Below are 21,478 nucleotides of genomic sequence, written 5' to 3'. Positions count from 1 at the left end.
GCCATGCCCATAACAGAGGAAATCACCGTGGGGCAAGGGAGAAAAGAAAATCCTGGAGCATCTGTTGACACATCTGCGTGGTTTTGGCACATACCTGGCAGTCTACATGGGCGTGTTTGGCCTGGATTTCTCATCCCTGCTGTGCTCCTGCTGTGCTGTCTGCAGCACAGCTGCATCGCTTGGGCCCCGTAGGTGCTGCTGGAACCAGGAGCTGCAGGCAGTGACGTCTTCTCCCTCTCAAAATGACCCTTCCCATCTTGTTCTGCACCCTGCAGAAGCAGCACTTTCAGGTTTTCATAACCATTTGTGGAGGAGGAGAAGGGAGAAGCTCTTCACTATATAACAGTACTTGCACATAGCCTGATGGAAAAAAGAAAAGCGCATTTGCCATGGGGCACTGGGAGAAATGATGGATTGCCAGGTAGCAGACATCCCTCCCCACTTTGGCAGGATATTGTATTCTGTGTGCCATACAGGAATGCTGATAGATCCATAAAGCATTAGCCTTTTCCTCACCCTAAAAAGCAGTGGCTGATAAATCACTCGCTCTCTGGAGTTTGTTGGGAGCAGATCACACAGCAGAAGCAGTGAAGCCTTCAGAGAGATACATCACTTAAAGACACTGCAGATGCCAATAGGGCTGTACATCAAGAATGCACAGACAAATCACTTTCCCTGTCCAAAATGAGATACTTCAAGCCTAGAACTTTTTTCCAAGTAAGTACTGGTTTCAGTCACACATCAGAAATGTCTCCCAGAGTCTTGGAAAATCTCTGAGCTCCAGTCCTAGAGATCTCTTTTTTTACAGAGGGTTTGATAAATCTTCTCTCCTGTTAAAGGACACAAAATTGCAGAATATTTCATGGGATAAAATCCCATCCAGATCCAAACTTTTCCAAAAGAACTCTTAACTGTGGATGAGGCACAGGTTTGCAGGGGGCAGCTGGCTGTATAGCTAACCATGCAGTCACCTGAAGGATTTTGCATCTTTTGTAAAATTAAAAGTGCACAGACACAGTTGGTGTGGCTCAAAAGCTCCTCCACACACCCTCCATCTCTGGAGAACCCAAAACAGAGCACAAAAGGATGAGACACACAGTGTGCTGCAGTTGGGGCACACGGGTGGTGGGATGCAGCCCTCATAGCACTCCTCACCAGTGCCCAAGCTGCAGCACCCCTCTCTTCCCCAGCGCCCAGTGAGAGGGGCTGAACACTGGCAAAGCTCCTGAGCACACGAGGATCACCTGAGAGCCAGCTCTGCAGAGGGAATCAAACAGAAGGGACGGGAGAAAACCATTCACCATGCACTGCTGCCTCTGCTGGGAGCACAGGGCAGGCATTTCTCACACTGATATTTTCATTTATCATCTCCTGGTGATTAATCAACAGAAGAGACATTGCCAGGAGCCAGCCCAGAAGGGACCAGCCCAGAGCATTCACCTATGGAAATAAAGTGCTGCCAACAATTACCAGCCAGGGCTGCCACACCACGGGCACCCCCCTCACACAGGGGGCTGGGATGTACAATCACAGAGCTGTGGATCCACAGTGGGAGCAGCCCAACAGCTTCAGAGGAGGCACAGGGGGCACTCTGGGTTCCACTCCAGGGAGATGCAGCATTCCCACTCCCCTGCAAGGCTCACCAGCACAGCACAAGCTCTGGAGCTGCTGGAGCAGAGGCGATGTGGGGCACAGGGTCAGAGGGCAGAGCCACGCTGGACCTCTGCAGCCCAGGCAGCCCCAGGTGAGAGCTGTGGGGCTGCACACACTGGCAAAGTCCCACTGTACAATGAGGAGAGCACACAGCTCTGAGATGGGATTTACAGCAGAACCAATGGAAGTTATATTGAATATATAAATTGTTCCCACTCCAGAGGAGGCCACGATGTATTCAGGTGCAATTCCTGGAGTGCTTTTTTCCTGTGCAGTGGCACTATAGTAAAACTTGATTTACGCCTTATTAAATTATTTTAATGTTTGATATTATATGCAAAAACTGCGTGAAGAGACATAATAGAGGACTATTTCTGCTGGGCTCGTGCAGAATCTGTCTCCAGTCGCATGGTAATGAAGCATTCCAAAGGCATCACAAGGGTTGGACTGCTCCTCAAACACCATTTTATGGGTAAAAGAGCAAATGGGTGACCCAGTGTCAGCTTATATACCCAATAATTCAATAAATTGTAGAGACAGAGAGTTCCTCTCCCTCACTGACACAGATCAGGAGTCCTTGCTGGAGTGGATTTGGAGCAGCCCCAGCAAGCACCGACCCTGGAACAACGAAATGTGAAGAGTCTCCATCGCAGGCAGGGTGGCTCTGGGGCTGCCAGCAGGCTCCTGAGGTGCTCAGCCACAGTGCAGCAGGACAGGCACCACCTCTGCTGGCTGACATTTCCTCCACAGCATCTTCTTCCTCCCCCTCCCTCCCTCTCAGGCTTCTTCGCTCTCATTAAGGAAAGGTCACTGCACTCCACGGCAAGGAGAAAAAATTGCAAACCAAAGGAATTCCTGTCGTTACAGCCACTTTCTCCAAGTACCCACCAGGCCCCTGGGGTTTTTGTGAGCCTCATCCTGCAGAAGAGAAGTGCCTGATGCTCCCCAGGTGCACGTTCTGCTCTCGATGGGGCACAGCACCATTCTGCCCCTCTGCTGCAGACACCTCCTGCTCCCAGAGGCTCTCTTGGCCTGTTGGGGATTTTCCTGCTCCAGGTCTCCCATCGCAGATGTAATGTCTGTGCTGAGCATGGCTGTGTCCCAGAACCCTCCTCTGCCTGGGAGGTGAGGGCTCCACAAGGTGTGCAGGGCTGTCCCTTGCCATCAGCAGCTCCCTCGTCCTTTGTCCCTGCTCCAGCCCATCCCCCTGGGAGACCACAGCCTTGCACTGACTATTTTTTGCCTGATCCTTCCAGAGGTGATGCCAGTAGCAGCTGCCCAAGAAGCCATCCAAGTACCGCCAGGCTCAGGGCTCAGCACACCTTGGGTTTCTCAGAATCAGCATCCTCTCCTGCCTCTGTGAGGATATTCATAGATCTCAGAGGGCTGGCTATTAAGATTGCATCCTTCTTGCACAAGCCAAATATTAATAAAAGAGCCCAGTAAGATTTAACACTGGTGCATTTGAAGGCTTTTCCCAAAGAATAACTAATTATCCTGCTGGACGCTCAGGCAGCTTTCACTGCTCTGTGGAGGAGGACAGTTCATCGACAGAAGGGAAGTTTCGTTTTAAAAGGAGCCTCACTAAACATTCACATTTGTCTCATTTCCAATCAGTTAGAATAATGAACCACCTTACACAGAGAGATTTATTTTGTTTTTAAATGCTAAATCATTCCTGCGTACAATGCATAAATGTCAGACCTCTCAAACAGTTCTTCGGGGATTTGGTTTATATTATTACCATTAAACATGAGGCAGAAATTGAGAAGCAGGTAAGTGTGATGCAGAGGTATTTTCTTCTGACTGCCCCTGTCCTTTAAATAAGACTGCAAAACCCACCTGAACTATGGGTGTCTCAAGTAGAAATTCTCTCCAAAACCAGAAATCACTGTGTGAGCATGTCACAGGAACAGGATAGGAAATCAAGGGAGGGCAAGTCACTGTGCTCCATCCACTGCTCCATGTTGTGACTGTGTAGGGTACTTCAGAGGTTTTCCATAAACTCAGGGATTAGTGCAATTAGGGCAAAACTTCTCATTAATGAAGAAGGAAGCTATGGACAAATGACTCCAGAGAGCTTGGCCAGCAATGGAAAAAGCAAACAGAAACAAGCCCAAGCTTGTTATTGTTAGTGTTTTGGGGTTGTTTAAATCCGTCTCCTGGTACTGGAGGTGTGGGAGACCTGACTGGGCAGGACTTGGAGCTGACTCTGCCCAACACAGGACCCGGAGCCATGAAAAAGGCAAGAAGAGCAGGAACTGATGCCTGGGGGGCATCTCCAGAGGAACCCGAGTGCAAGTGGCATTTCAGGACACCATTTTTAACCTCAGCCCAAGGGCAAGAACTTGGAAATAAAAGTGACCACAATGTATTATTCAATGGTCTGTTTTAGAAGAGAGTGAATAATTTAAACAATACATGCTTGAGCTGAGTGACTTTACCTCCCCTTGCCCCCATTTCTCTTGCTGCACCTTCTCTGAGGCCAGCAGTAAATGTCCTGCTGATTTTGGCAACGTGGAGCAAGCAGCATTCAGGCCTTACCCATGGCCTTTAGGGATTTTTCACCATTAGTGACCTGGGAAAGAGTAAGAAGGAAGATCTTAGGAAAAAAGAGGTCTGGCTCTATTAGAAACTGCTCTCACAAATGAGAATTGCTGTCAGTCAGCAATATTTAGTACTCACAAAGTGAGTGTGGGTGGCTTTGGTTTCGCTTCCCCTGGAAAGCAAGACTCTGATTCAGCAGGAAAGTATATTCAGTTTAAGAGCAAAACTCCTCATTTTTGTGTGATACAAAGCACTGAGCCAACACAAGCACACTGTCAGTCCAAGCACCTTGCAAATGCATAAAAGGTTCACTCTGTTCTGCAGAGCTTCTGCCAGCCCAGGCATTGCCCAGGGAACAGAGACCTATCCTCACTCACAGGACAGGAATCCTGCACAGAGAGCTCCCACTGAGAGAGCTCTGGCTCCCTGCACATGGGCCAGCAGCACCCGACCCTTTGGGACCCCTAGCCACTAAATGACAGCTCCAACCTGCAAAGCAATGCCATTAAAAGCTGCCCTGCCTGCAAACCCCTGGCTGAATCCAGCCAGGAGCCTTAGAAGATAAAAACTTGAGTATGAAAGGAGTCACTGATAGTCTTGTGCAGCCTCTTAAGCATTGACAGGAGGGAAGAGCAAGCAGAGGTGAACTTTGAAGTGTTGGGATTCAGAGGGTGGAAGCTCCACTCAGATGCCTCCAGACCAGACAGCCTTGGAGCTGTTCCACTGCCTGGCTCCCACAGCTCTCCATTCCAACAGAGGGTAATGGTTTCACTCTGCTTTGCAGGGACAGCGAGGAGATAAACCCATAAGTACCCTGAGGAGGATCAGCAGTGAGCACACAGGGGTCACCCTCACACCTTCCTCGGTGACAGCCCAAGGGACAGGGCCAGAGATGTCCCTCTGTCTTCCTGGGATTAGCATCAATTAAACACCCTGGAGAAACTGCATCCTTTAGCAACTTGTGAGAATCATGAATATGGTCCCTACCTTGCAAAAAGGCTTTGACAAAGCAGCTAATTCCCACAGGCTGTGCTCAGGCTGCAACTGCAACAGCAGAAATCTCCAAGGTTCCAAGAAGATGAAGATGCCATCTTCATTTCCAAATGGATTTCCACATTTATTAGATATTCCTGTTAGAAATGTGCGAGTAAGACACATGCAATTAGTTCATCTAATGGTCTTGCGTGATGAGATTGGCCTAACTATCTGAGCACAGGATTTTGCACAAATGGAAGAGCATTCCCATAAAATAGAGAATTTAATTTAGCAATTTGGAAAGAAAATTGTCAATCTTTTGAGAAAACTAATAGCTTTTTACTATGTAATATAAGCTCACCTATGTAGTGTGGAAAAAACATATCAAGCATTAAAGAAACAACCCTACACTAAATGTAATAATAATAAAACCTCCTCAAATTATTTCTTATTACCCTACTTTGTTGATTTTCAGACTCTCCAGAAACAGGCACTCTCTGAGCTTCTGACTGATAATCTCAACAATCCCTCAGAGAGCTGAAAATGGCACACTCCCTGCAAGCTGCCACCCAAAAAACACAGGGATATTTTCTGTTTTGTCACCTAGAAGGTGGCCCTGGGGCCCAGATCAAGGCTGGTGTGAGCTGCCCAAGCTGCAGTTTCGTGGCACAGTTGGCTGAGACCAGGTGGTCTGTCTCTTTCTGGAAATATTTGCAATCACCTGAGGCCTTTGTTTGAGGGGACATTAACCCACAATCTATCAGATCAGAATAGTGATTATCTGCCCTCCTGTCACCACAGTTTCAAAACCGCCTCCTGTTGCACCTGCCCCTCACTCAGTTGTGTTGGTCTGGAGGCATCCGGATTCCATCTGAAAATGCTACAAAAGGGAGACCCTGGGGGTTTCTTACCTTCCTTCCTTCCTTCCTTCCTTCCTTCCTTCCTTCCTTCCTTCCTTCCTTCCTTCCTTCCTTCCTTCCTTCCTTCCTTCCTTCCTTCCTTCCTTCCTTCCTTCCTTCCTTCCTTCCTTCCTTCCTTCCTTCCTTCCTTCCTTCCTTCCTTCCTTCCTTCCTTCCTTCCTTCCTTCCTTCCTTCCTTCCTTCCTTCCTTCCTTCCTTCCTTCCTTCCTTCCTTCCTTCCTTCCTTCCTTCCTTCCTTCCTTCCTTCCTTCCTTCCTTCCTTCCTTCCTTCCTTCCTTCCTTCCTTCCTCTGCCACCCATGTCCTGCCAGCCAGTGCCTGCAGCCACATCTCTGCTGCCCCTCTACCCCCAGAGAGGCCCAGGGCACACAGAGCTGATAGCCCTGGCAGAAAATGCCTTTGTCTCTTAGGCTGCCAGACCACAGGCTGTGCACGCTGACAGCAGCTAAAGCTGTCAAGCATGGCGTTACCATCACCTGCATCTCAGGTTCCCCTAAGTCCCCAGCTTTGCCACTGCTGGGGCCACCTGAAGCCACCCAGGGCAGCTCCTCTGTCACGGCACGATGCCAGGAGCTGAGCAGATCAGGGGCTGCACAAAGGAAACCTCTTCCATCCCTCCTGTCTCCCCCAAATCCCTCAGTGGCACTTGTCAGAACCCAGGGCATTCCTCTGACTGCCCTGGATGATTTGAGACCCTGGCAAGGGGCTTAGAGACCTTGGCACGGATCAAAAAACACCTGTGCTTTTGATTTTAGCCCATGGAAAAAATTACCAACTTTGTGTGAAGATTTACAAGCCACAAGAGTTTGAGTACAATGAGACTTAATTTGTCACAGGGTGAAAAAGTAGAATTTTGGGGTTTTAGAATGGGGGTTCAAGAGGAAAGATGGAGGAATTTGGGCATGTCCTGTCCTTCTTCTCCTTTTTCTTGTCCTCCATCTTCTCTGTGATGGTGACACTTCTTGATTGGGTTAGAGACAGGCTGTCTAACATAGGTGATTTGTATTGCAAAATTATTATAAATAAAGTACATGTAGTTCTTAGTATAAAATGTTAACACCACCCCAAGGGTGGACAGAGTGCTGCAACCCAACCTGCTGGACAGATCTCAGCTGGTCAGGGAAAGAATGTAATAGAGAAGGAAAAATAAACAACCTTGAAAAGCAGAACTGACGAATCTTGACTTCTTTTGTTGCAGGGCTAGGAGAAAAAAGACTTTCTGCTACCTCGGGGTCATCTCAACCTCAGAATCCCAACAGGCACTTACCCCTGAACCAGGCAGCAGGGCAGGATGCTCAGAAACAACATTCCACAGCTGAGCAAAGAAGAGTTTGCCCTGCTGAGATGGTTTGAGGCACTCAGCACCAGCAGAGCACGTGGCACCCGTATCGGCTCGGTGGTGCACGGAGATATTTACCTGACCCCTCAATTGAAGGCAAAGTGCTTCAAAAGCTGCCAAGGGCACAGAAAGTGCTTCAGAGGCACAGCTAGAGATTTCCCATAAGCAGTGAGAAGTGCAAAATTAAAAGCTGTGCCAGTGTTTCTGGACTGGATTTTGGGTTATGAGTTGTTGCAGATTAATCGTGTGTCTGTCAGGTTTGGAGCATTCACATCCACCTTCAGCTCGTTCTTGAACGCTGCTTCTGTTTTCCAGGTTGCAACAACAGCAGGAATCCAAAAATTGGTCCCACAATGAGCAAAATTACTGATTTCTTCAAAGAAAACCTCCCCCTCCAGCTTCCCTGCTTCTCTAGGCTATAATGTGTGGAAAGGGAATTAATTAACCCAGGCAGCTCTCGGGAACACACATGAACTCACTGCAGCCCATGTAAAACCTGCTTGGAAACGCTGGCTTAGCAGGCAGGCAGGCTCTAAACAGCTGCAGATGGAATCCCTGAACATTCCAGTGGTAGTTCTGAGCAGGAATAACTTGACATTTAATTCTGGGACAATAGTGAAATGTCAACATCTGTTGTGGAAATACAGTATAATTATTAAATTGACACTACTTGCATCTTTTAATGTGATGGTGTTTAAACCACACTGGGATCCACTTGGACAACACCGTGCTGAGATTTTATGGTATAAGTTAAAGAGAGAAACTGTCCAGACTGGAGCAGGACCAGGTCCTGCTCTGGGCAGATGCATTTCAAGGATGGAGAGCCCACCACTCCAGCCTGCCAGCTCTGAGATTGCTATATCCAGGTCTTTGGACTGCTCCAGTCCCTAAATGCATCACCCACAGCCTTAGAGAGAGAGTCTGTAACTACCATGGAGACCTCAGACCATCCCTTGTGACTTGCAAGAGCTCTCTGGGACACAGCAGAACACACCAAGGCTTGCTCAGTATTTAATTACAAATCTAAAGTCTTTTACAAAGGTTTATTCAAGGATTTCGCCTTTTGCTTCCTCTGGTTATGGAGCAGGCTGATGCCCAAGCCTCAAAACTGCCGTGATCTTGTTTGGTGTCTTCCAAGGGAAACATCTCCCCACCTCACAAGGGTGTGATGGTGGAGACGGTGTGAGAGCCCACAGGAGCTGAGAGAGCTGCAAAGCAAGAGCCTTCCAAGGCTGAGCACACAGATGGGGATCCCAGCAGGAGCTCTGCACAGCACACAGCAGCCGCAGGCAGGCGGCGAGTGCAGCAGCCACAAACAGCCTGGGACAAAAGCAAATAATGGTGCATTTTGGGCAGGACACCCAAACCTGTGGCTCTCTGTGCCCCACACAACCCTGAGAGGAACCAGCCTGGGCAGCAGCTCATCTGAGCTACGGCGCATTGCAAGAATTTGTCAAAGCACTTCTGCCCATCGTGGCGAAAACAGAATCCCAGGACAAGCTGAACACCACACACTTGGCACTGAGGCAGCTTCTGAGCTGTGTTTTAGGAATTGGCCTGAACACAGGCCAAATCCCAAAGTACTCAAGGACACCAGTGCCACGGATTTTTTGATCTGAAGGGAAGTTACTGTATTTAACCATTATGGGGTGATGTTAAAGAATGGTCACTAAAGGCACTCGGCAATGGGGCAGCAAGTTAGCAATCCTGGCCTATTTGGAAAGCAATAAATACAAAATCTGGCCTTGTTTTCCCCTCCCAAGGGTCGTGCATCTACAGATTTTTTTTAAAAAAGAATGCCTAGGTCAGGAGGTTTGTCTCCTTGGACATTTTACACCACTCTGGAGCAGCCTTTTGTTTTCCCAGGGTCAGCTCCAGAGAAGTGCTGAGTCTTAAAATTTAATTGTGGGTGTTTTAAGGGTGAACTGAATGAGGAGAGCATTGCATGCAGCACAGCAGATCCTTCCTGGTTCTTGGCATCCTGAGCCCACAGTCAGGCTGCTGCCAGAGCCACAGAGAAAAGCCCAGAGAGGTCAGCAGTGACCCCAAACTAGGAAAATGAAATGCAGGTTTGTTCCCATACCTAAGTCTAGGTTGTGCAGGGAGCTGGGGTGGGAAATGCAGCTTGTTACCTGTTAGTTACCACCCAAGGGAAAGGGGAAGTGGCTGTGAGCAGGGACAGCCTGTGCCAGAGGGGCTCAAACACCCTGTGCCCTCCAGCTCCTGCAGCAACACAGCAGAGCTGGTCAGCAACAAGCCCAGGAGGATGAACTCTGCTGGAACAGAGGTTAGTCCTCGGCTGGAAAAGGGGCAATGGAGCTGGGCTCAGCAACCGCGCTTTGAGCTTTTAATGCCAACCCAAATCCTGCTCCAGCTGAAGTCAGTGGGAATTTCCTCGTTGACATTCAGCCCCTGGATTTTGCAGAGGGCTGGATTTCCCTGCAGAGCAGCTGGAAAGCTTTCCTTCACTTCTACCAACATCACACACCTCTGCAAAGAGATTTGCTCTGGATTTCCTTGGATTTGGGCTTGGCACCAGGTCAGAGACCCTGACACAGTGGCATAAAAGAACTGCAGGAGCTCAGCCCACAGGGCCAGTACCAAGAAACAGTGGAAATGTTGCTGTTATCCCACAAACTCTGGGACGAGTACAAAACCCACTGCCAGCCAGGAGCTAATACCCAGCAGTCCTGGGCTTTGTTCATCCAGCTAGCTCATTCCTGTGCCTGCTGGTGCATGATTACATATTTAGCAGAGGAGTCTATTCACTGTGAAAATAATTTTTCAGTTTAGTGCTCCATGTTTTCTGGGTAGTGGGGTGGACAGGATTTGGGGACAGAGGGAGCCTTCCCCTGAGAAGCTACTTTAACCCATTCTACCATTAGCAGCCAGAAAGGGTGAGCAATTTCCTCAGCCAGCTCCAGCCCTGCCAGCAGGCACTGGCAAACCAGCCACACATCACACAGCACTGGGCAGGTGCTGGTCCTGCTGGGCCACCAGGGAACACACTGGGATGTGACCTGAAATGGAGCCAAGGCTTTATCTCACCAGCTGATAACACCCACACAGCACTGACTTTTCTTCCCCCCTCATTATAAGCAGATTAACAACACTCATGGAGAGGATGGTTCTCCAAATTCAATCTTAAACTCCATCATGACCTGTTTGCTGTTTACTCCTGTAAATCCACAGGAGAGCGATGGCAGAGATTGTGATTGATGCTTCCAAGGATAAATAACATTTCTGTACCCACTGGGGCCGAGGGGCCACATCCAGGAGGCAACAATTGCCCACCTGGCCACTCCCTCCCCTGCTGTTTTGATGCTTTTGAACTGCTGTTGGATGCTGTTTTGAACTTCAACTCATCACACAACAGTGAGAAAAAAACAACCGACAAAACCACCTCTTCCCATCCTGGACAAAGCCCAACAGTTCAGCACCAATTATTTATGTCCCTCTAGAAGGAAAAAAAAATCCATTTTAAAAAAATGCAGAAAGAGAGAATAAATTTGTCAGTGGTCAGGGCAAGGGACCAGCACTTCCTCTGGCTCTGGCAGCCCCAATCCCAGGATTTAATTGCCTCACATCAGCAGTCACAGTGGCATTGGCTGTGGAAGAGGGAGGATGAGCAAGAGCAGGGGTTGCCACAAGTGCAGGTTGTGTTTTCCTGGCCCATCCTCCACCCAGGATACATCTGTGGCACAGGACACATTTCTCCCACAGAGCTGCAACAGCTCCATCAGATTGAAGACACTAATAAAAACTTTAAATGGATCCAAGGTGTCCTCCCAAATGCTTCACACAGGAGGACATGAAAAATTATTTGAGAGAGCAAGCAAACCAGAAGCATTTCTAGGAGGAGTTGGCTGGAACAATCTACATTGATTTAAATCCACTGGTGCCTGCAGCTCTGCAGGCACAGCCCTGAGGGCAGGCAGGGGCTGGGCAGAAATCAGGTTTTGAACAGCAGGAGGGCACAAATTCACAGGCCAGGGCTCCAAACACCAACACTGGACACTTCCCCCAGCAGCCACCTCTGGGCTTTGGGGGTTTGCTTTCTGTTGTTCTTCTGTGGGGTTTTGGTTTTTATATTTCCCAAGGGAAGCTTTGACAAACCTGGAAAAAGCAGCAGAGCAGGAGCGAGCAGGGCAGAGCCACGCTGGGAGGGTTTCCCATCACATCTCCTGACTGTACCATTCCCAAGGTAACTGAGAGAGATTTGGGGTTTATTGCAGTCACTGGGATGTGTCTGACTCCTAGAGATTGATAACATCCAGTGGGCTTTTTGCTTTTTCCCAGCAGCAATCACATCCCTTCACCGAGGGGCTTGGGCTTTCTGCTCATCCCTGGCTGTTGTGTCACCTCCAGTGTCACCTCTGTGGTAACAGAGAGCTGCTCTGCCAACAGGACTGTGAGCACCAGGGTTCCCTGAGACACATCAACTGCAGCTGGTGCTGCCAGTGAGAGCACAGCACCTTGTTAGTGCAGCTGAAGAGGGCTTTGGACAGGAGCACCCTTGGAGCCACCCCCAGGGCTGCCCTGTCCCACTCTCACCCCCTGTGCTCCTGCCCAGGGCACCAAAGCCTTCAACATCCTCCTTGGACACCCCAAGTGTCCTTGCTTTGCTCTAAAGTCCACGGGTATTATTTGCTACACTGACAAATCCACATTGCTTTGTTCTTCAGGTCATATGTTCCCACTGGGCTGCTACATGTCCATTAAAAAAAATAAATAAATAAATCAAGGAGAGGCATGAACTCAAGTCAGAGGCAACATTAACAACTACCCAACAAACTCCAGTTAACTCTGAACATTTTTTAAACCCCTGGAAGCTGTGTTAACTTGCACAGGAGCTGTGAAGTCAGGAGGGACCATGGTGGTAAATCCCCACGGGGCTGGATGACAGCACCTGATGCTGCCGAGAGCATCCCTGCCCTCAGGGGGATGAGGGTACCAGGGCAAGAAAACGCACAAAAACACAAACCTGCAGCTGGAGGAGCAGCAGCACGATGGGAAAAGACATTTATTATGCAGAGCTAATAATGCCATTAGAGTAAATGGAGTTTGCCCAGAGGAATAGCAAAGCAGTGAGAGGGTTGCAGCAGACTCTGGAGGGTTCTGTTGGCCTTGGGGGATGATGGTGCTCGGGTGGGCTCTGCACATCATTCACCACATCCCCCTTGGCTTTTGGGGGACAAAACCTGGAGGGGGCTGCAGCAGTCAGCCCTCCAGAGCCTGGAGCTGGGGAATTTATCCACTGAGCTGAAGATTTCTCGCTGTATTTTCTTTAGAAACAGCCTGCCCTCATGTGGTGAATGAAAAATCAGGAGGCTGAAGACTTTGGACTAAAACTGTCCAGCAATGTGTCAGGGCAGGGGCCAGGAGCCAGGCAGGGAGAAAATCCCTGCCAGCTAAGTCACACACAGCTTTTCCTCAGCCCTTTTTGTGCCTACTTCCCTTCCCATCCGCACAGCACCCACTTCTGCTGGCTGGTGGCTCCCAGAGAGGCACAGGGCAGAGCCGGCGTGCCCAGCCCAGCACCAGGGCTGCTGTGGCTCACTGGGCACGAGGGGCAGCTCCCCAGAGCACCGGGGCTACACTGGGGAGCTGGAACCAGGAAAAGCCCCATTTGCTGTCAGTTTGGGCAGAACAGGGAGTAGATTTTCCTGAACAGCTCCAGTGGCACTTTCCGTGAGGGCGCAGCCTTGGCTCAGAAAGGTAATAGCACTCACATCACAGAAGGTGGTTTCTGGGCAGCCTCTTGCAGCAGGCACAGCTTATCGTGACAGGGAATAAAAGCTTTACCCAGAATCAACATTAACCAGAAGAAATAAAACCAAGCTGATTAAGAGCCAAGAAAGCTGTATTTTCACCACACAATCAACTTTTTTTTTTTTACATTAGTGATATGTGAAGAAGCATCTTCACAGATCTTCCAAACCAGCAGTGAAAAAGATGCAAAACCAGGCTCACCAAGAAGCAGCTGGGACAGTACCTCAGGGGTGATGCTGTGGGCCAGGAGCCAAGACTGCCCAGTAGCCAGGTCCAGTGAGAGCCCTGGTGTGGGGCTGCAGCTCTTGGCTCAGACAGGATGTGCAAACAGGACACAGGGACTCCTGTTTGGGGCATGCAGGATCCCAAAACCCAGTGAGAAAACAAGAGAATGTACCTGCACATCACCCCGAGAGGCAGCACATCCACAATCTGCCCCAGCCTCCGATGGGACACGGGAAAAGCAGAGCTGATTCTCACTGCCAGGCGCTTCTGAACAGCATGGGAAAAGCAGAACAGAATCTCACAGTGGGAAGGAAGTTGAAGCAAAGCAAATCCTGCCCAACACAGATGCAGTTTCTAACCCCAGCTTCAGGAGAGCCCCTGAGGTCTTGTGCCATCACTCCAGGCCATGCTGGGGGACAGTGGGTGCCCAGCTAAGCACAAGCTGATGTGGATCCACAGGGAAGGCATTCTCCCACTTTTTCCAAACTTCTTCATTCAGTGCTCCTGTTTGCAAAACTCCTTGACTGCAGTCCAAGCACCAAGGACCTGTCCTGTCCCCGTCTCACTTGTGCATCTTCAAGGCCTCCCCAAAGGCACTGACTTATGACAGCCAACAGCCAATAAGGAGAAACACAAGGAAAGGATCAGTCTGGATGGTGGTCATGGATTTTTACAGCCTACACAAGCAGCAGCTGCACCTTCACCTCCACGTTTCCCATGAGTTTCTCTCAGCAGCGTGTCCGAGGCTTTCTGAGGCACCTCGGGCAGAGCAGCTGCACAAGGGGGTCTAAGGCCACAGAGCAGGGCACTCACCCAGATCCACATCCCAGAAGCCCTGGGAGCTGCTAATCCCAGTCTCCTGCCAGCAACCTCCCAGCAGCTGGAGCGCCAGCACTGCAACACAAACTGCCCGGGCGAGGAGCTATGAAAGGCAGCAGTGCAGCCCTGCCCGCAGCCAGCGGAGGCTCTAATTCCATTTTATCTGCTTGTCATCACCTCCTAAAACAAGCCAGGCCCATGTTTTAGTTGGAGAGTGAGGCGTAACTGGGTAAAAGAGATTTTTGGTACATAAAAATAATTCTGAGCAGGTCTGTTTACGACAGGGCTGCCTTGGGAATGGCCCGTCAGCAGAGCCAAGGCAAGGCAGCAATCAGGGTTAACACCAGGGTGTTTTGCTGTGTTTACTGCACTAATAGAATGGCACAGGAAGGAGCAATGAATGACAAGCAACGCTCCTTCCATCCCCACTGCTCACACATGGGATTGGTGGTGGATGAGCCACACTCTGCTGATGCAGCCCTAATTCTGTTAGTTTTAAATTTTTCTTCAAAGCTAACCACTGCTTTTACTGCAGATGAAGCACTCACCATGAAGCCTCCCCAAAACAGAGGGTGAGCAGCCATCTCATTCTTCTTTCCTATCTCATGATAAAGAGAACTAAAACATTTTTAGCCAATCAGGCTCTGTCACATGCTACCCTTGGGTAGAAGGATAAGGCTTAACATTTTTTGGCTATAGGGTCGATTTATAAGGTTTTCATCACCATCATCATCACCATTTTGTTTCAGCAGAAATTGGTCCTTTGAGGAAAGAAGTATTTGGAGGTTTGCGTAAACTCAGAATGAAAGCAAAGATTAAATTCTTTTCCCATCTTCCTGCATCCTTTTTACTCCATATCAATGCAAATCCGCGTTTTTCACCAGTGAAACCAGTAAACTTCTGTTGGTACAAAAGACTCTTTTTAGTAAGGAAACAAGAGGAAAATTTTAAAAAGTGAGAAGCCCTGTTCTGCAGCCTCTCTGAGGGAAGAGCAGTGTCTGGAGTGGATGGGCAGGGTAAACCTCCCATCCCCTGGGATGGTGCTCCCCCATCAGTCCCCAATTCCTGCCCCATCCCAGCTGGAAAGCTGCAAACTCAGCTACAGGCAGCACCAGTTTGCAGCTGAAGGTTCACCAACACCTCCAGCAGCCAGCCTCAGCACAGGGATCCAGGCTGGGATTTGCAAGGCACGTGCAGGGATTTGAGCACCCATCTCTGAGCACTAAAAATGAATACAAGTGGATGTTCTGGGAGTTGGTGCTACTTCAAAAATTACTGTTTATTAAAGCACCAACAGGCACCTGCAGCATTCCTGGTGTGGGGAGGGACAAGGCAATGTACACAGAGGAGTGGTCTGGCCTTGGAGGAAGGAAGGGGGCTGTGGGTTCAGGGCAGGAAGATCTTAATTTTCTTTTCATTACTGCAATGAAGCTCTGGGCAGGCAGGCAGGCTGACAAAGAGTGAACTTTGAAGCCCCAAGAGATTTGTTCTTTGAAGCTTTCAATCTGTCCTGCCAGCCATTTGCTGTTGCTGCAGGGTACCTACCCAGGAAACAACTCGGGTGCTTCCTCCAGCAGAGAACAGCACAAGGATGGCACTTAGTACCAAAGAAACCATTCCCTTTAAAAAAAAAAATTTAAAAAATCACTTCAGCTCTGTATCACCAGAATAACAAAATGGCAATTTCCAATTTCCTCTCCTGTATCCTTTTATATACATATATATATATATATAAGTGTAAAAAAGTTCTGATGGTTTCCCCTTTGATTCAGTAGAGCAATTCTCTACATTTTATAAAATCCTTTGGCAAATGAAACTTAACCTTTACAAAGCAACACTTCTAGTGGGAAAGGTAATTAGCCACAGAACTGGTGACTTATGACCTGGCTGCAGCAGCCAGCACACCGACTGCAGCAGTACAGCAACTCAAATCCCTAGGTAGATGTAAAAAGGCAAAAAGAATGAGGAATGTTATTGTGGTGCATTATCACAGGGATTTGATACAAAAGCCAGGAGGAGACAAGGGCAGGTGCAGCACATAATCACTTTCTCAGCCAGTGGGTTCTGGTCAAGAGCTGGTTCGGATCTGGACAACACTTGGTCCAGTGACCAATACCAGCAAATTAGAAATACTTACTCCTCTCTGTCAGCTATGATTTAAAGCTAATTAACATGTGAAAACAAAGGAAAAAATACTCAGATTTTTTGGACATGACTGTGATTACTCTGAAAAAAAAGTAATTTGGGAGCAACCAAAGATGATGGACAGTGAGTACACAGACCGTGTGAAAAACTCACCAGTTAGAAATGCTTACCTGGCTGTACTGCACTGATTTAGACATGAACATGGTATTTAAAAACCACTCTGAAGACCATCAACAGCAGAAGATACTTTTTTAAAAACAGGATAATTCAGAAGTATTAAGAATTATCTTAACAAGCTCCCCTTAAGAGAAAAACAAAGCACCCACTGGGTGCTCCGCAGGATAACCACTGATTACAGCTGGGAATAACCACACACAGATTAAACAACAAAGTGTTGTGTGACAGGAAGGAGACTGAAATAATATGAAATATTCCCACTCTACAAAAATAGCCCAGGCACTGTGATGTTAGAAGCCCTCTGGAGTTTCCAGAGTTGTCTCTTTCCACCATCAGCCCTCACCTCTCAGTGTGCTGGTACCTATTTATACACTTGCAGTAAAAAATTACCAGTGCTGACTCCTTTCTGACATTCCACTCCCAGGAACAGCAGCTCCTGGGACAGCCCCAGCCCCTCAGCATCGATGTCCAACAACTTGTCATGGGTTAAAAAGCCCTCCTTGTTTAAGAAGCAGCACAGCCATCCCTGCCCTGGCAGCACTGCACACAAGCCGGGGGGATTCCATCCTGTCCTTCCTCTGCTGGAGCACTGCAACACCTGCACCCCCAGGGCTGCCCATGGGAGAAGGGGCTGCACAGAGCATCCCAAAACAGATGGGGGAACCCCCGGCTACAGCTTTTCCAAAGGCAGGGTCAGGGCAAGCCAAAAGGTACATCAGAAAAGCCCAAGACCCTGTGGATTCTCTCCCTGCAGGGAGCTGGAGATAAAACTCCACAGCTCCAAAAAGCGAGTGGATACCCCACTGCAGAGCCCTGCACATCCCATCTCTGCATCCTCCCTCAGAGTTCAGATATCCTAAATACCCAAACCCACCATTCTCAGGCCAGTTTGCTTTGGAGTAGAGCTTGTTTGTGGGGTTTTTCTGAGCCTTTCCTGCCTTTCTGGGGCTTCACCTGATCATACAGAGCACCCAAAACCTCAGAATCAAGGACAACTCCTGAAAAAGCTCCCAAAGCAATGGTCTGGGCTTAAGACAAGGCAATTCTGCTCAGTGCTGCTAGTATAAAAACAGGTCATTTGTTGCTTCAAAGCAGCTTCAGCATTTTTAAACCTTTGGAAAAGACCTAAGTCTTGACCCTGGGGCAGTGTAAAACCGGCTGTAGGCTGGGCATAGCTGTGAGCAAGGCTGGGAGACCTCTCAGAAAGGGAGCACTGCAATGACTGAAAGCCAATAGTTTATCCTCTGGTAATAGTTTATCCTCAGCAAGAGGAAAGGACGAAGGCACTGTGATGCTAGGAGCTCACAGATAAATCAGCTGCCTCAATGGGAGATGCAGTGATCAGTTCAGAACCAGCAGACTGCTGTCACATGGAGCCTCTTTTCACACCATTTCACTCCTCATCAGCCCTAGAGATTTGCTCAGGTGATAATAGGAGCACTTTTGATTTCCAAATCCTGCAATTCCAATACCCCTCCTCACCATTCCACCACCAGCCCTGTAGAGGCACCACCTGCCCTGCTGTGCTCTCAAGTACCAGAGCCTGACAATAAAATCAACTTACTATTGAGCATAAGCACACACAGGGCACAACTTTGCAGAAGCTGCTCCCAGGGAACAGATCTCACTTCCCCCGATGCATGAGCTGCTTTACAACTGCAGGAACATTCAGCTGGCTTCCACATTTCAGCACTTTGAGCAGAGTCAGTGAAATCCACGCACACCACCCAACCTGCACACCACAGGCTTGTCGCCCAGAACAGATTGTGTAGATACTCACCCACACAGCACAACACCTACGCTGCTGATGGAGAGCTCTCACTCACAGAACCCACAACAATCCCCCTCCCTCAGCAACTCCAACACCACCCAGCTCACTGCTGAAGCCATCGGTGATCTGCCAACAGCTCAGCCTGCCTGGGGTGGTTTCAGGTGCCTCTCTCTCTCAGGCTCTGGCCCACACACAGCGCTCAAAGCCCTCACCAGTGACAATCCCAGGATGACACCAGCTCCTCACACCAAACACTGGTGGCACAGAACTCCCTCCAGCACCCACCCCACCAATACAAGCCTGCATCACCCCAAAACCACCAGCAAGACCCCAAGAAAGAGCAGTATTAGCAATACAAAGCCAGGCTTGGAGCATCCCCCAAGAGTGCACTAACACCGCAGCAAACTTGAGCTTCATTCCCAGCACAGACACATCCCAGTGCCTTCCACCCAGCTGGGGTATGGTACACTGCAGTAAATCACAATTAGCATGCACTCCAAGCCATTGTTCCTCACTGTCACCAAGTGGTGCAGCCAGAAGGGCTCTGTACTTAGGGAACATCTTTTCCTCCTGTTTGCACAGGGATTTGAAGCCCAGATTACAGCTTTCCAGGCACAAGGAAGATTACAACTCAGCCTCAGATTAAATTCTGGGGTAGAAAATCATCCAGAGCCACCAGCTGCAGGGACACCCTCATAGGAGCTTCAACCAAGAAAAGCATTGCTGTGCTTGGCACGTTGCCTTCCCTGCTGCTCACAACCAGACACATCTGGGCATGGGCCACTGGGGACAGGCTTCCATCAGGGACCCACAGCAGTATCAGCCCAGCTGGCCACAGTAAACCAGACCAGCAATAAGATTCTTTTGGATCTCACAGTATTTTAGCTGGGGGGAAAGGGTGTTGAAAATTTGCTGGTGCTGCCCACCCACTTCACAGACCACATCTGCCTGTGCCAAGGCAACTGCAGCAACCCCACGCTGCAGGGCTGGGGCACATCCACAAGTTTGGCCACACAAAGCACATGTAACCAAAAAGTTTTAGGGGGGCAGGCTAGAAAAAACACCCAGAAACTCAAGAATCCAAGCAACCATCTCAAGAGGTTGCCCATAGTAAATAAACTACTCTGAAAAGACCAAAGCCAACCCAACATTTGGCACAGAACAGCAAGGCAGCAGCAGTCTCAACACCATGACCATCAACCCTTGCACACCCACAGCTCAGCTCCCTTTCCAAAGCACCCAGGTCCCACCACTCAATCAGCACAGAGATTCTCCCAGCTCTTTTAATCAGCTTCTATAGCAGCTTCAGCTCCAGCCCCACTTCTGGTCACACTGTTCTGCCAGTCACAAACCAAGGGATCCCCACTCCCAGGACAGCAATTCCAGATAGGATGCAGCTCCACTCCCAACTTCAAGGCTGAGAGTCGAAGAGCTAATAAAAAGAACATGGCTCAAGGGTGAGCACTGAGTGGACATCCTTCTGGCCTGGAGAGAAACATCCCCCTTCCTAGCAAAGATTCTTCCCGAATTAGCAGCAGCAAGATGCATCTTCTTTAAAATCAAGGTGGAAGAGGTTGTTGGAGGCTGTAACCCACAATCAGCAAAGAAAAAGTTCCTTGATTTCTCACTTCTCTACTGCAACCACATTTAATGAAATCCATTAAACACAAGTTTTATTTTAAAATACTTTTATTGGTAAGTTCACCATAGTCATTGACATTTTACAGGAACAAACCCCCGAAATGTGCTTCCCTGGACCACAAGTGTCCATGGGGTTTCCTTTTCAGGTCGTGTTTTGCGCTTTTGTGGTCTTTTTAAAGGGTGGACAAACCTTAGTATGGAAGTTTTCTTTCCTGGTGTCCCATGAAGCTGTGGAGCCAGCAGCAAGGATGGTCCTGTGAGCAGTGATCAGTGACACAAGCCATGCTGTCAGCGATGAAGGTCTTGCGGTTTACAGATGGATACCGTGCAATTTTTCTCCTACTAAACTAATCAAAATTGCATCGTGATCCACCCGACAACAGCAAAACAGGAGCTTTACCAAACTGGCAAACCTGGGGCAGCTCAGCCTGATGACAAGTCCTCCTTTCCTCCACAGGCCGGGACAAGTGCAATACTCTACATACAGCTACAAGTAATGCAACAAATCCCCACCCATGGAGAAATCAGCGCAAGGTATCTTCAAATCTTCCATTTGAAAGAAAAAAAAAAGAGGAGGGGGAACAGCAGGTGAGGGCAAAAGGAAAAAAAAAAAAAAAAAAAGCTTGAAAACCCATTATTCACCACAGATTCACCACCACCACAGTCAGTTTTGCATGGATTTGCACAGCAATTTTAGTAAGCTGAAAAAAGAGGAGGGGGAACAGCGGGTGAGGGCAAAAGGAAAAAAATAAAAAAAAGCTTGAAAACCCATTATTCACCACAGATTCACCACCACCACAGTCAGTTTTGCATGGATTTGCACAGCAATTTTAGTAAGCTGGGATGCAAACCTGCAAAACTGACTGTAATCAGCACCATCTTCTCCAGCAACTGGCACTGGCTAGGATGCACTTTATCTAGCAGTACTGTAAGTGCCCACATTACAGTAGGTCCAATTCCAAGCTACCTGCACTATGAGCACTTTGATACTGCTAGGACAAAACTACTTCCCGAGCAATTGCCTTCAATGGAAGAAAAAAACCCTTTAACTAAAAACAGTAATTGCTGAGCCAAAGCCAGACGGACGCAGCTTCTTTGGACGTGCAGGCAGCAGCTTGTGCCAGAAGGAGCATTTAGGGCAGTAGATTCTACGCTACATCACTAACTGCACTAGATGCACCTTAACACAAGGACCATTTGCAGCGGGGCTCCAACGCAGCACGTCCTGCTTCTGTCCCTGCCCTGCCACCACCACGGAATTGCCACAGTAATGCCAGAAGTGCTTAAACTGCAGTAGATCCTAAACTCTACCTGCACTGTAAGCACTTTTGCACAACTCGAGGCCCATCACCAGGCACAAATTCTTCTATTTCAAGGTCTTGTTTCAGTGCAGCTAAAGCATCAAAGCAGCATCTTGACTGAAGCACAATACCTGCCAAGAGAGAAGACCAATATTAATGTTGCATAACACAGATTTGGATTTGCTTCTCAATTT

The sequence above is a fragment of the Pyrgilauda ruficollis genome, unplaced genomic scaffold (genome assembly GCF_017590135.1).
Source record: "Pyrgilauda ruficollis isolate IOZ18807 unplaced genomic scaffold, ASM1759013v1 scaffold7, whole genome shotgun sequence".
Classification (NCBI taxonomy): Eukaryota; Metazoa; Chordata; class Aves; order Passeriformes; family Passeridae; genus Pyrgilauda; species Pyrgilauda ruficollis.
The sequence above is the reverse complement of the archived record's forward strand: the minus strand, read 5'-3'. Positions refer to the sequence as shown.